Below are 16809 nucleotides of genomic sequence, written 5' to 3'. Positions count from 1 at the left end.
TCAACTTGTACTCAAATATCTTTTTAACACATCTACTCAAATAGTTGTTCACTGTCTAGCATTAGAGACATTCATCGATCTGCAACATTTGGAAGCATGTTTCAGCTTACTAACCTTTTTTTTTCGTGCGTGAAAATCTGAATGCTGTTTTTCGGAGGCTCTCTCTGGGAGTGGTGGAGTGTGTAAAGAAAGAAAAGATCGTGCTAAAAATAAGGCTTTTTGACATATCGGTTTTTCCGTAAACTTGACGAACATACATATGCTGTGTAGATGTACATGTAGATTTTTTTGTCAACTTTTTTTAATATTTTAAAATATGTTTTATTACAACCCGGGAACCAAATTGAATTTCCGGCTCTGTATAATTTATTTGTTGTAAAACACCAGGTGGCAATATCTCAGTGTGCTTGTTTTTAGAAAGGGTTAATTGGATTCATGCCATTGCAATTTTCACCAGTTGGAAAAATGCCATTACAAAAGCTAGACTTGGAGATATGCCACTCTAACTTCTTCATGCCTCTACTTATGCCATTTTCTCCATTTAAGAGAATAAGGATTCAAAAAATACATGTATTTCAGTGTGTGCTACAGTATTTACCATAATACTAATGTTGCCAACTTTCATCAGCACTTTTTAGTCTCCTGAGCGCCAGAAATTTCAAAGCATACAAATCTTAGCAAAAATTGAACTTGTAAGAAAAATCTGTAACCGTTGGAAAACACTGATACGATTGTACTGTTCAAATATGGGCCAATTCTGGGCAGATAAACTGACATTGTTCTGTGCCGAAGCTTCAAATATCTGTCCATTGCTTTTTATAGTCGTTGCTCTGTGTACGCAATAACGCAAAATTCAGAGGAAGAAGCAACAGATCGATACATATCATCTCGGGAAGAAGCCAACCACCGATTGAATCTTCACTTAGCTACGCATCGCACAAGTGCCTCCATTAAAAACTCGAACCAAACATGAGAAGAAGGTTGGTACAAACGGGAGATCTGGTGGATGGCGCTGGTGGCCGGACAGATTACGACTTGGCTTCCGGTAACGAGGACGAGCAGCTGAGGCGAGCTCAGGCACAGCTGCAGCCACGGCACCGTCCTCCGGCCGCCCATGCGTCCAGCCCCGCCGGACTCCGGCCCCGGGGCGAGCTCTTCCAGCAGCGGCCGGATCCAACCCGGACTACCTCCAATCGCGCCCTCCTCCAGCAAGCTGCGTTGCGTGATTGGGTCCTCTAGCCATGGCATCGCGCGAGCGCATTTAGCGCCGGCCGGCTCCGACCGCCGCCGCCGCCGAGGGTGCGTGCGAGTTCGAGTGGGGAATTTTGATGCGGTTCGAGTTTTCCTTTTTTTCTGCGTGTGCATACGGGGTATATGGATACATACGGGAGTATAAGGTCTGTATATGACTTGGTATTGAAGAGAATGGCATAGATAGAAGTATAAAAAAGTTCGGGTGGCATATTTCCAACTTCCGTTTTTGTAATGGCATTTCTCCAACCAGTGAAAGTTGCAATGGCATATATCCAATTAACCCTTTTAGAAATGATTTTGGAACTTGCATGCTTGAATCAATGACATCAACCCTCACTCTAAAGCAAATATTTGACTGTTCATGGCGAATGCTTGCGTTCATGCAAACTGCACAAAGCATCACTATTTTCAATCCAGAGAAACCACATTCTAGAACTTTTGCCCGTATGGAACCCGAACATGTCAATTAAATTTTCAATAGCAGTACCCGCAAGGCATCAACGCAAAAATATTGTGGGCATCAAACACCAAGAGAAAAGTGGTTAGTAGTTTGGATCTTTTCTGACAACCCTATTTTGTAAGCTGCTACATCGTCCCAATAACTGATGGAGGTATCATCGATGCTTATCGTGGATAGTTCGCCCTGGTTTCTTAACCTGACGGTGACCTGCAGTAGTATGTGACATGCATATTATTCTGAATTTCACATAAACCAACACTCAAAATTTATATGGCAGGCAGGCTCCACGACAGTAGTTCAGGAGATTCAATACACGAGGGGGGTTGACCAGATAACAGTAGCTCATAAATAGTTCATTTAATAGCATTTGCTCTATATATTCATTTAATTGTAGTTGAAAGTATAAGTAAGTAACAAAAGAAAAAATAGTAGTGAATATTTTACCTTGTGGTAGATAGTCCTATATTACATTATTTATTAACACGCCATTTTTTTATCATCTTCTTTTACTGAACCAGTCGATTCAGAACATTCTGAAATCAGAGATGTTGTGGAGATGATAGGTGATGGCAATTGATCATCCATAACACAAGATTCCAATGTTTTTGCTCTTTTTACAGGACGGTTATCAAATTACTCAAGAGTGGATGCTTCACTGTTGTGATCCATTTTCTGCAAACATAAGCAAAAATAAAAATTTAACATTACATATGCCGTACTAATTATAAGGTAGCGAACCAGGACAGTAATTTGACGTGCTAGAAAGAAAGCTAGTACAATAATTTTACATCATACAAATCTTATTTTTCTCTTCCCAGCCAGTACAATAATTGACGTGCTACAAATTAAGCTTGGCTAGCTTAAAATTCAGTATACTACCTCAGACTGCTCATAGTGGGAGTAACATAGCTAGTAACATCACACATCTCAAGGCATTTTGGTGATATGACATGCCAATAAATGAAGAAAGAGAGTGAGGTGGTAACTAGCTATGTTACCACAACATCACACACCCCAAGGCAAAATGAGTCTACAACATAATAAATGACATAATGCATGACACCACACATAAGTTACTACCCACTATGAAGGTATTAATCTAGATTAGTAACATGACATATGTTACTAGTCTAAGTTACTCCCCACTATAACCAGCCTCATACCAATCTTATCTCGCTCTTTCTGTAACTCTTAGCAAATAAATTACGAACAGTTAACTCCAATGCTTATTACGAACAGTTCAAGCGGAAAACAACAAAACCGAGAAATTCAGACCACAGGGACAGCAAATAAATTATGAACAGTTCTAGCGGAAAACAGAGCAATTCAGACCACGGGGTTCTAAATTTCCAGTATTTTGGGCTGAAATCAAAGCAATTTAGACAACGGGAAACAGAGCAATTCAGAGGACTGGAAAAGGAGGAATTCATACCAGCACACATCAGCAGTACTACTAATTACCGTATCTGAAAACAGAGCAATTCAGAGTTTCAGACGAGCAAGAAACAGACAAGCAGGCATCGGGAGAAGTAATTATACCGTATCTGGTAGTGTCACAGTTGCAGGCGATTCCACACAAAGCGGTGCAGATGGAAGTGGCGAGACGACGGCAACATCGAGCTGAGGCAAAAGTTCGGCTATGGCAATGTCCATCTTGGGCGGAAATTCCGGCGGGACTTTGAGCTGGACGACAACATCGAGCTGAGGCGTAAGTTCGGCAATGTTAGTGTCCATCTTGGGTGGAGCTTCCGGCGGGACTTGGAGCGAGCTGGTTTCGAATTCGATTTCGCTCGAGGCATCTTGGCCAAAACTTCTGGCGGGACGAGAATCGAGGGACTGGAGTCCTAAACTTCTGGCGGGACTTGGAGTTGGGGTTTTCGCTCGAGGGATTCGAGGATCTGGAGTCTTTTTATGAGGGAACGCCATGGTAGCGTGGTCAGGCACCGTCGGTGTCGGAGCCGTCTGGAACAATCGGTGTCCAATCAGTGTTGGTATTGGAGAAGATGAAGTGGAACTGGCTTGAGGCATAGATTGGGCCGGGCCATCAGTTAATGGGCCATAGGATTGACTCACGCTGAAATAGACAGGAGCCTACGGACGGACGAACGGTTCATTATTCACTTGGTGGTGGCATGTGGTGTAATTTCAGCGAAAAATAGGGGCAAAAACTGACAGACCAACAAGAAGCCTTATTTTCTTTATTATTAGGTATAGATTTAGGCTAAATTTGTACATATTAGGCGAGTTTGAATTTTTTTGTCGAATTCTTACATATATATGAATTCGGCGTACAGACGGTAGATAAAAACAAAAAAAACCCATCGTCTATATGCCGAAATGGCGATAGAACATTGTGTAGTCGTTGGCGTTGTTGTCGGAGCCATCGTCTTCGTCCTTCGGCGGCGTCACGTGCGGCTGGGGCCCTGACGCGTTGAGGTGGAGGCGACGACGCTCCCCTATCATCGTCGATGTCCTTGAGGACGACGACGTGGCGGGCGCGGCGCCGCGCTGCCTCCTTGAGTAGCCGCTGCTGGCGCTTCACCTCCTCCTTCTCCCACCCTTTCTTGGACCGGGTGTGATGCAGCCCGACCTTTGGTCTTATCCGCATCATGGTCATCATCAAGAACTACGGTCATCATCAAGAACTACGCTGAAGTTCGATGTCAAGGAAGCATGGAAGAGGAGACGTAAGGAGGAGACGCGGCCAACACTACCGCCCCGGAATGGCTGGCACTGTCACCCCGCTCGACGCCGTAGGAAGACAGCACTGCCGCCCTGTCTATGCCGGCACTGCCGCCCCCACTACGAAGCTCATAAGCTGAACCATCCCACTATGCTCTTTGTATGGCTAAACTACCTCTTCTTAGTGGCTCCCTATATATAGGCTCCCACCACCCCCTTCATTAGATTAGACATAACTTGAGTGAGAACTTGGCTTATGCCTCCACCATCACTTTGGGATTAGAGAAACTCTCTCCTTATATTATCAAATCTATTGTATCAAGGCACTCCTTATATGATTAATCTCTCACACTTGTGATTGTACCATCGGTCTCTCACTCGTGTGATTCTACCAATTGTATATCGATCTTTCTCTCGGAGATTCTACCTCGTGTCTTTCTCTCGAGAGATTCTATCGAGATAGTGGTTTGGGCTATCGAGAGTAAACCGAAATTGTATCGGGTCGTGTTGTGTGGGTTCGCCGTGTTCTTCGCCTCTCCCGCCGTTTCCTCGGTGGTCTTAGGCCCCATCATATGATATCAGAGCAAAGGTTGCCACGAATTTGATTCTTCAATTTCACCATTTTCGCTCAAAAAAATTAACCTAAAAATAGCTCAAAATTTGATCTCCGAATTTGTTGTGTTTTTTGTGCTTTTGGTCCATATAACTGTTTTCTTGGTGTTTGATCTATCATTCCCCCAAGTTCTGTTGGCCAATTTCCTTCTATTTCTCCTGAATCGACGGATCTCTGGTTTCGTCTCCGCTGTGTCCTTCTCGTGGACGAACAGCTCGATCCAAATTTTCGAGACCGGTACTACCGACACATCTGCGGCGGCACTTCCGCAAAGCCTGCGGCGGAACAACCCACCGGCCATCTGTGCCTCATCTCCCTCAATCCACCGTGCCGTCCAACTCCTTGCCGCTGCTCCTCCACATCGCGTGCAGGCCGCCGCTCACTTCGCCTCTGCCCACCTACCAGCTCGCCCCACGGGCCACGGCCCTTCCGCGTGCCCAGCTCGCCGCAAATCCTGCCGCCACAAACCCGCGCGCCCACCCACCCCTTCCGCCCGCAGCTCCTACCGGCTCCAAGCGCCACGCGCCGCCGCGCAAAAACCAACACTCGGCCGTGCTCCCGCTCCACCACACGACTGCCGCCGCCTTCGCTCGACTGAGCCGCAGCCAGGCCCGCGCCCACGCGCTCCTGCTCGGGCCATCTCGCGCCGACCCTGCAGCAGCACGCAGCGCACGTCCGCTCGCCACAGCCGCCCATCAATCCACGCGCGCACCCGCCGCCGCTTGATCCGTGCCTACACTGGCGCACGCAGGCCAGCAACAACCAAGCCCGCAAATCAGCCTTGGCCTGCGCCCTCCATTTCCATTTGATTCCACTGCGCTGCTACAATTATTCAATCGAGCGCATCCGCATCAATTTCCTACAGTTTCCGGCCGCGCGTGCTCAAACTCAGCCAGGCCGGTACTACCGGAGATGATACCGCTAGAACTACCGCTCACACGTCTTTGCTCTATTTTCCTGTTTTGACTCCAAATTTTGTCTAGTTTTGACACATCTTTTTGCTTTAAATCTTGACAACTTTTTGGATCCCGTTTAACTCCAAATTTTGATAGCCATCTTACAACATTTTGACTCTATTTTTCACAACTTTTTTTTTTAGCCCATTTGACTCCAAAATTTTGACAATTTCTTCCGTCCGTTTTGAACCAAATTTTCGGGCATTAACTTCATTTGCCCGGTTTCCGATTTGGAGTGCACTGGTTGTACTATACGCGTCCGTGTCTACATCAACACCGCAACGACACCTTTGGCACCCCAAATTTCGGCGCAACTTCAACACCATCATCGACACCACTTCGCTATCGCAAGTTCGTGTTCCGACACCGCCTAACATCAATAGGTACAACTTGCCCTTGTAACCCCAATTTTCTTCCTTTGTGTACCCATCATATTAAGAGTAGCTTTCGAGTGTTGCGAAGCATTGCACAAGTGTCACGACCCGTGAGAGGGTTTGTGTGTGTGCGTTGAGTTGAACAAAACTCCAAAGTAAGCTCGGTGAGAAAGATACACAAAAAAGAAAAGTGTGACATATACATAGAGAAAAAAGCTTCTAAGCATATACAAAACTGAAAAAAGGAAAAGAAATAGATACAAAAAGAGTGTGTGCCACCGATACAAAGGAGTCGAAAGCTTCTAAGCAAAGAAAGATAAGAGAAGAGTGGCATCTTGTGCAAATCTTGTTGCTTCTTTCTTATGCGACTAAGCTACCATCTCTCTTGTGTTGGCGTGACACAGAGCATATAGTTTTCGTTAGGACCATCTTTGTTGCTTGCTCACTTCATTGGTCGCGCTAACCCCATCGTTCTCCTTGTGTGTGTTTCCGTGTTTCCTTGACATCGATCGCCACTTTTGACATTTGACTTTTGTAAGGGTATATTGCCCCTATGTGTGGTTTTGGTAATCAATGACAATCCCTATGGACTAATGTTTTCATTGAGTTTATATGAAGGAATATTCCATAGGTACTACTTGTATTCATGTGTTGGATTCAAGTATGGATGCCATGAAGATAAAGATACACCTTGTGTATTGGCATCAAGATCATCGATTTGAAGATATATATGTGATATGATCAAGAAGAAGAAATGAAGATTGATTTCTTATGTGGAACTCAATATTAGCCATACTCTATCTTATGTGATAAGGAATGGATGATCAAGATCTTGAGAGCTTGATTCCAAGTGAAAAATTCTTTATACATCTCAAGATAGTATGATAGAGTATGAGAAGATACAAGGTTGAGTCGGGCAAGTTCAAGATGAGCATCTCAAGTGAATCACATGCTTGAAGCTTGCCGTCCATTTGGTGATAATGGACATATGAAGATGTGGATCAATAGAGTTTTCCCATCATGGTGTATGGGGGGGCATTTGTGAGTCTACACGAAGCGACGATGATCAAGTAAGTCATTCCGGCTTGTGTGGAGCTTGAAGAGTTATTATCATCAAGATCAAGTGGGATGTGCAAGGCAAAGGTATGACCTTGATAGGTTTTCCTTTAACCGGTCTCAAGGTGGTTGATGGGAGACCAGATTATAGGATAGATAGCCGCACTATTAAGAGGGGCTTTCGGTTGGGTAACTTGATCACATCGTCTTAGGGAGCTCAATCCTTTGCATACTTTGCATATCTGTAGCGATTCAACGCGGTAAGAATTGAATCTCTGTGCATAATAGTGCTAGTCCCTGGATCAATCGCTAGCACACACAGTTTAAGATGTAATACCAAGAAACAAAGGTCTTTATTACATCGCATGATCCAGTAATTACAAAGTAAACATTACAAATTGCATAGCCCGAAGCTAGCATTATATCGAGTTTACAACGAAACATATCAGCATGGAGTCCTTCGTCTTCATGTGCCACGAGTGAGCATGTCGAGTATAGACTCGTAACCCTAACCATCAAACCTCACTCGTTCATCGGAATATACGCAACATAAAACGTTGCAACCACGCGGGGTCAATACATTTGGAATTGTATTGGCAACTGTCACTATTTGGTGGATATATAAATGGCGCCTAACAACTACGTGCTCATTTGGCAGGTGGAGTTTAGCATCTTTTGCGAAAAGCAATAGTTTCCCTATCTTTTATAAATAATTTTTTTTTTCAGAAACATCGTCTAGGAACATATTAGCATAACCCATGCCGTCGCAAGACAGTTAGCTTCATATGCTCCTAAACATCTACGGACATGCTAGCATAGGCCCATGTAAACACAAGACAACCTAGCTTTGCATGCTCCTAAACCCATTGTTTGTCCCATCAAGTTTTATTATGAAATTGGAATGATGAGATCCTCCAAACAGTTCCAGACTCTAGTTGCTCATAATGTCCATAACCGGGGACACGACTAAGTACTTAGTTTGACACTCTCGAGAGGTTGTACACATTCCCCACATGACCTAGTCTGTTCTTCTTCCATGATGCGCAATTTGCTCAATGGACAGATGTCGACTAGGAAAAGACCTTTTAGAAGCAATACCTCAACCATAATGGACGCGCTCCGTCCTACCAACACCTACCACCCTCTGTACATTGGGTCGAGTTCTCGCAACGTACTCAATCTAGCCAGAGCCCATATAGCATGTGGTTGTACTGGAAGCTACTAAAACATGAACACCGGGCTAATCTCTTTGTTCCTGGATGGCCAACCTCAAGTGTGATGCACACGGTGCTGCCATAGAAATGACCCCGGTGCAACCACTCAACATAAACCAAGCATTACCACTTCCACCCAGATGATTCATTATTTTAGGTTGTTTTATTACATAAAACCATACTTTCACAATACCACATATCACATCATGAAATCCCAACCACACATCTACAATAGCAATGCTAAGCATACTACAATATGGTAGCGACAAAGAACAAGTGTTGAACATGTGGTTGTTCTAACAGGTGATCATAGCATAGCAATATGTATATTTAAAACAATGCTACACATGAATAGCTACTGAAAATAACTACAAAGTGCATAGAAAAATAGTAGGACAAGACAGTGTGTGACACTTGCCTTTTTGGTATCTGAAGAATTCTGCTCTTCTCTCAATCAAAACGCGTATCTCTCCGTACAACTATAACATAAAAGTAATAGAACATAAACACACATTCAAGCAACAACAAAACAAGCAAGACAACAATTTAGAAAGATTTGTTATTCATTGTATTTTAGTTTTCATTAAATTTATGGTTAACTCGGAAATTGAAGGTATGGCAGAGGTATGGCTTGCAAGATATGAATTTGAGATATTGAATGATGAGCTCAATTACTTAGAAAGTGAAGTACCATCAATGACCAATAGGAAAGGACATATTGGTTACAAAGGTTAGACAAAATTGGAATGGTCCATGTGATAAGAATCACATAGATTCCACATGGTGAAAACTTAGATGCTATTAAGTTTAAGTGTGACAACACTTATCACGATAGCTCAAGTTACACAAGGGCTTGGGCATGGACTAATGATATATTGAATTACTCCAATAACACATTTGTAATTTGAATAGCCCAAACTTAATAAATATGATCGAATGGGGGAGATTGGATAGACATGAATGGTATTCAAGATGTGGATCAAAGATTCTAAAGGATGTCAAGGTTTCAACACATGTGTAGAGTGTCTCCACAACATTTGCACATGGAAAATCTATAAATAAGATTTGTCACAATTTAGTCAAATAACTCATGTGTAGTTTGAATATTGTGAGCTAGGAAAATATAATTAGGATAGATATGATCCTAGACATGATGAAACATCTAAATGAGTTTGGTAGGTGGGTATGATCATATGATTTACTTTGGCAAAATAAAATTATGAGTTTAAGCTTCAACCTCAATGTTTACAAAAGTTAATTATGATAATGGTTCCGATGGATATTGATGAGTAGCACATATTCAAAAGAAAGATATGATCAAGTAGGATTTATGGATTGTGTCGTATGACACATAGAAGGATATTACTTCAAATCTAAAACCATGAGAAGTGAATATGATCAACTAAACTAAACAGGTGTGCTACTGGATGGAGAGTTCAAATATAATTCATTTACAAAAGGAATCATCTTAAAGGGATTTATAGAATTTAAGTTATGTCGAAACTACTCAAGTTCTCATATTTAGACTTGAATACTTGCAAATTGTTTTATAAGTTTTAGGCACTGATGTTAATGGACAAGGGACATCAATAAGTTTCATTTGCAAGAGGAATCATTTGATTTAAATTTGTAGAATTTGAACCATGCAGAGAATACTCAAACTTACATATTTAAATTTGAATATTCGAGAACAGCTCAAAGTCAAATTTTATTGCACCAGTGTGTTCTCCTCATTTTTGTGAGTTCAACGACATATTATTTGTTAGAATCCGAGTTCCAAACATTAGTTATGAATTTTACAAGATTAAACATGTCGCGGTTAAATTTTGATGTTGTACGAAAAGTTGTCCGAAAAAGTTTATCGGATAAAAAAATCTCTCTACAGGAAGGTCGTAGAGAATTTAATTATAAACTCAATGCAAGTAGAATCATCTAACGCCGAGTTGTGGATCATTTGATATGGAATTTTAAAGTTAGATATGAGCTATGAGCTAGCACTGAACGAACGGATCGATGAATTGTGAGGTTGAGCCGTTCAGTTTATTAAGTAAACATGAACCGTTAGATTTCGATTTGACAGTGTGTAACGTATCTGCTAAAAATTTATCTAACTATACACCACTACTGCATGCCTAAGGCTCATGGCGACGTACCAGCCGAAATATGAACTGCAGCTCGTCGACGGTGCCGTCGTTGGGTCTCGCGGAGTCAGTGAGGCAGGGAACGGTGTGCGGCACAACGAGAAGGTTCTCAAGGTGTGTTCGGCGAGCTCGATAGCGTCCAGTCGTGTTGTTGATCGTCGGCTGGGGCGGTGGTCACGTCGGCATCACTTGGACATCGTCCCTGTCGTCGTTCGGCTGCGAAATTCGTCGAAAGGAAAAGAAACAAAAATATGAGAAGATGCAGACCAGAAAGAGCAAGAGAAGTAGAAGGTTTAGGGGGTCTGGGTCCTCAGGTACCGGCCGGAATCGACGTTTGGGTCGTGGCGGCAGGCGGAACTTCGGCGAAAAATTTCGACAGCCTGGCGGCGCAAAATCTAGGGTTTTTAGGGGCAAAAGTAGAGGTGAAACAGAGATATTTATAGAGGTTCGTGGCAAGAGATTAACAAATTTGGTGAGATTTTTGTGGGGATTTGGATCAGTTTCAATACGTACGTGTTCTGGACTTTCGTCTGGAGGTTGGGGATGACCCTGAGTGCGGGTCCCACACGTCAAAGAAAAAAAAATGAGAAAAAGGTCAACGTGAGGCTGCTGGTTGGTTTGCTGATTTAATGCGTGGCAAACTGGCAGCGTGGTCGCGCGCGCGTGTGCAAAGGTTCCGGCTTGGCCGGCCTGGCCGTTTTTTTTTTCTGCCTTATTTCGTTTTTGGTACACCTAACTGATCCAAATAAAATCTGTAAATTTTATAAAATTTCTAGTAGTTAAATAGGATATCTTGTAATACTTTCCCAGTACAAAATAAAATAAAAGAGTAAATTTTTATGCACTTAGCCTTATAGGCTATTTAATAATACAAGAAAAATTATTTGGATTTTATGAAAATAACAAATTAATATATTTCACGAAACTGAAATATTTCGTAGGTTTTATTTAAAACATGGATTTTGATATTGAAGTCGAAACGACTCAAATAACTTTATAAAACTAATATTGTTCAAAACAAAATTACAAGCTACTTGGGCATTGATATTTCAAAATAAGGTTTGGGCCTTTTGTCTCAAAATAAAATCTCATATGATTTCAAAATCATGAAAACTAGGTTTTGTTTGGAAATATTTTGAAAGCAAATCTTTGTGAAAACTTATTTTGGAAAGTGCTTTTAAATAAAACTCAAATTTTTTAATTCCTTGTGAAATTTCAACAAAGACAAACAATTCAATCAACTAAATTTATTTATTTTTACATTCCAAAAATTGGAAAATTTTGGGATGTTACAATATCCTTATTGCTTCTTGGTGTTTCTCTGTGAGAGGTTCTTGAGCTTGTTGCTAGCTTTACAACAAGCCCAAGTTCATCGAAAACGGAATCCACATGCATCTTCTATTGCGTTTTCGAGTTTGGACGTCTTCACCGTTTCTTGACGGTGGGAGACTCCCTCTCTAAAATCATCTAAAAATATCCTGTGAGGAGTCTCCATATTTCCAACAAAATTGTGATTCTATTCGTCGTTATCTTTCCAACAAAATTGGTTTCATGACAATCGGGGTCCGGACACAAAAGTTATCACAGTTTTTGTATAACTTGTTTTTCCTGCTGGCCCGGTTTCTCACCCGGTGTGACCGGCCGTCCCACCGGCTGGCCCGGTTCAAACCGGCCCGTGGACTGGTGCCAACCGGACCATGTACTGTAAGACACAGAAGTGTCCCGGCCATGGCCCGGTCACAGGCCCGGTTTGGACCGGCCGGGTCCGGCCCCTCGTCCGGTCTGACCGGGCGGTGGACCGGCCTTCCCGGCGCAGGTTCTGCGCGACAAAGACCCGCCCCGGTCACGTCCCGGCGCCTGGTCCGGTTTGGACCGGCTGGCCCGGTCTGTGGCCCGATTTGACCGGGCCCTGGACCGGACGGCCCGGCCCTAGGCCCGGTTGACCGGCCTCCTCGACGGTTGACTCAGCCCAACTTTTCCCCAACGGTTATATTTGCTCTTGGGCTATAAATAGTCCTTCTTCCACCTTGGGCTGGTTCAGTTCTTCCCATTCTCTCTCCTCCATTGTTGCCCTTGAAGAACTTGTTCTCTCTCTTGTCTCCCCCCATGATTCTTGCTCATTCTTGAGGGATCTAAGAGAGGAGATCTAGATCTACACTTCCACCAATCCATTTCTCCTCTAAGTGAGGGAAACTCTTGGGATCTAGATCTTGGAGTCTTTTGTTGACTTTGCCCATTGTTCTTCCTCTCCAATCTCATCTTAGCATTTGTTGCTTGGGTGGGATTGAGAGTGAAGGACTTGAACACCTCTAGTGTTCTTGCTTTGCATCATTGCATAGTGTTGAGCTCTCCACCACGATTAGTTCGAGTGAGAGACCGTGAGCTTGTTACTCTTGGAGGGAAACCTCCTAGTTGGCTTGGTGGTTGGTCCTCCGGTGATCTCTTCAAGAAGATTGTGAAGAGGCCCGGGCTTCTCCTTCGTGGAGCTTGTGAAGTGGTTGTGGAGTTTGCCATCTCCGGAGCGGAGGAAAAGCTAACCATAAGAAAAGGGCCATTATCCTTCGTGGATGTGGTTCGGAGAATAGGGTGAGCCTTCGTGGCGCGGGGAATCCTTCGTGGGACCTCCACTCCTCCAAACGTGACGTACCTTCTTGCAAAGGAAGGGAATACGGGAATACATCCTCGTCTCCGCGTGCCTCGGTTATTTCTATACCCGAGCTCTCTTTCCTTGTGATAGCCTTCGTGCTTGAAGTACATATATCTTGCTATCACTTGTGCTACATATATATTGTGCCTATCTTGCTTAGCTCCAGTTGCTATTGTTACACTTAGTTGAGCTTAGCATATTTAGGGTTTGTGCTTGTAAACTAAACGTTAGTTTAATTCCGCATTCTTACAAGACAAATCCGCAAGAGTTTTTAATTGCCTATTCACCCCCTCTAGGCGACATCTCGATCTTTCAATTGGTATCAGAGCAAGGTCTCTCCTTGTTTAAGGCTTCACCGCCTTGAGAGTAAAGATGTCGGCTAATAATATAATGCACAATGACACAATTATCTTTGATGGTACAAATTATCTTTTATGTAGAAATTGCTTGATTTATAAACTTCGGACCTTGTGTCCAAATATAGAGCAATTTCTAGATGTAAGTTTTTCTCCTCCGATGGATTCTCAAAATCTATCTTTAGAGGATGAGAAAAACTTACATCTTGAAGCTCAAGTATCTAATGAGCTTGTATTCTCCTTGAGACCAGATTTTCATAGGTTCTTGATATATATAAAGCGAAAATCATCTCATGAGATGTGGATCAAGCTTAAGGAAATGTTTGGTGGATCCACTTCTCAATTGGTCGGTGGTGACTCCGAGGAGCTCTCTTCCCCTTCACATCATGAAGAGCTCCAAGTTGCTTCCACCTCCGGTCGTGATGAGTTATCATCTTCTTCCACTTCACCAACGTGTAGCAAGACACGAGGTAATGATATGGTGAGTGGTGAGGAAAATTGCAATGTTGATATTGTGCTCAATAGTGATGATTCTTTATCTCTATCCCATTACAATGCTTCCTCTTTGGACTTAAACACATCTAGCATTGAAAATAATCTACATGCTTGTGTTGATAGTCCTTGCATATCATGTGTAAATTGCTTACATAGATCTCATGATGATATGCTTACCTTGTCTTGTTCCCATAATCAAAATGCTTCTATTTCCTCTAGTTGGTTGTTGACTAACAATGTAGAGGAAACCGAACACTCTATGGATCAAGACACGATTTCAAATGAGGATTCAAGAATATCTTCATCTTCATTCTCCGGTTTGCACGTGTGCCTTATGGCAAAAGGATCAAAGGTATCTCCTACTTTGACTCCTAACACATCCTCTAACGATGAGAATGATGATGATGATAATGATGAAGAATATAATACCTTGGTGCATAATATGGCAATGGTATATGCTTCTCTTCATGGTAATAAAGAAGCTTGTGCTAATCTCGAACACTCTATGGAAACCTTGAATAAATATAGTGAAACCATAGTGGAGTTGGAGTCCCATGTTGAAAATGGGGAAATGAGATTCACTCTCCTCAAGCATGAGCTAAAAGATGAGAAGCATACTAATTTTATGCTTACACAAAAAATTGAATCCTATATGCATGAAAATGAGAAAACTATTGTTGATGCTTGTGCTACTAACTCTACTTCTTGTGAAGCATCTATCTTAAAGGAGAATGTTGAGTTAAGGGCTCAACTTGAGTTGCTAACTAGCAATTATAGGGAATTGGAAGAAAGTCATAAAAAGCTCTCGGGCTCTCATGATGACCTTCTAATTTCCTATGATGGGCTAAAGTTAGCTCATGAGGCTAGTATCACTAAGGTAACATCTTGTGAGCCTCATGTGGACATTAGCACAATCTCTACTACAAATGCTATATTGCCATGTGCTAGTCCTTGTAATCCATCTAGTCAAACTAGTGACACACCTTGTGTTGGATTACTTGCTTTGCCTCGTTGATCTAACAATGAAGCTTCTACTTCCTCTACTTGTATTTCTACTAACCATGTAGAGGAAATTAAAGAGCTCGAGGCCCAAGTCCTTTCTTTGAAGAAAGACTTGGAAAAGCGTCATGAAGGGAAATCCGCACTTGACAAGATGCTAAGTGTGCAACAATCCCCCAATGACAAAAGTGGACTTGGATTCAACTCCAATAACAAGAACAAGTCCAAGAGCAAGAGCAACAAGAAGAAGGGCCAAGACAAAGTCAAGGATCCGGCCAAGTTGGTTTGCTTCAAGTGCAAGGTTGAAGGGCATCATGTTAGATCATGCCCATTGAAGAAAAAGAAGCACTTGAGTGAGAAACAACAAGGGAAACGGCCACAAGGTCAAGGTCAAGCTCATGCTCGACCTCAAGTTGAAAATAGGCCACTTCCCAAGAAGAATCAAGATATTGTTCCCCAGGAGAAGAAATCAATAAAGAAGAGAAAGGGGAACACTTGCTACTTATGTCGTGAGAAGGGGCACTTTGCTTCTTCATATTTAGGTGGTACCTTATCCAACCCTATCATTGTTGATGATGATTATTCTCTTAGTAAGGATAAGGATGGCAATGTGTTTGCCAAGTTTGTTGGAACTCAGAGTGGTTTCAAGAAAAGAACCATTTGGGTCGCCAAGCCTATTGCGACTAACCTCTTAGGACCCAACTTGGTTGGGGACCAACAATGATGCGGCCTAAGGTCACGTGGGTTGCCCGATCTCACGAATTGACCGAGGGAAAGGCGGGGGAGAGGAAGAACACGAAGAACACGGCGAAGAACACGATGAACACACGCGAACGCACGCAACACAACCCGATACAATTCCGGTTTACTCCCGATAGCCCGAACCACTATCCCGATAGAATCTCTCAAGGGAGAGACACGCGGTAGAATCCCCGAGAGGAAGATTGGTATACGATACATATCACAAGCCTAGAAAATGTGAACATATGAGGTTATGCCACTTAGAGTTGATGCTCTTAATTATCTTGTTCCTAGGTGGCATGTTTGCTCAAACAAGCTCCACTTCTATTGAAAACAACTTTTATTCCTCACCTTATGGATTCTTGTTTGAGTAAGAAATTCTTGATACGGTTTTTCCTCAAATACATATCTCTATATCTTATTTGGGACACCGATTGCTTCAAGTTATTCTAATCATTGCCGTGCGTGATTGTCTGACTAGTTGAAGCTATCAAGAATCTTCATCCGTGCATAGTGTTTAATTCTATATACTTATTGATGAGGTCTAAGACCCCGTGTGTGGCCCGATCTTGCGGTTGACCCGAAATCCAAGGAGGGAGAGAGGGAGAGCGCGAAGAACACGATGAACACGAAGAACACGAAGAACTCACGCACGCACACCAACCCGATACAATCGATACTTACCCCCGTGGCTCGATGGACCACGCCAATAGAATCAACCCGGGAGAGACGCGCGGTAGAATCCCGGAGTGAGAGATCGGTGAGGGAGATGGATCAAGGAGTGGGAGAGAGAGTGGGTAACACTAGAATCTCACACTCAC

The sequence above is a fragment of the Lolium rigidum genome, unplaced genomic scaffold, assembly GCF_022539505.1.
Source record: "Lolium rigidum isolate FL_2022 unplaced genomic scaffold, APGP_CSIRO_Lrig_0.1 contig_10586_1, whole genome shotgun sequence".
NCBI classification, from domain to species: domain Eukaryota; kingdom Viridiplantae; phylum Streptophyta; class Magnoliopsida; order Poales; family Poaceae; genus Lolium; species Lolium rigidum.
The sequence above is the reverse complement of the archived record's forward strand: the minus strand, read 5'-3'. Positions refer to the sequence as shown.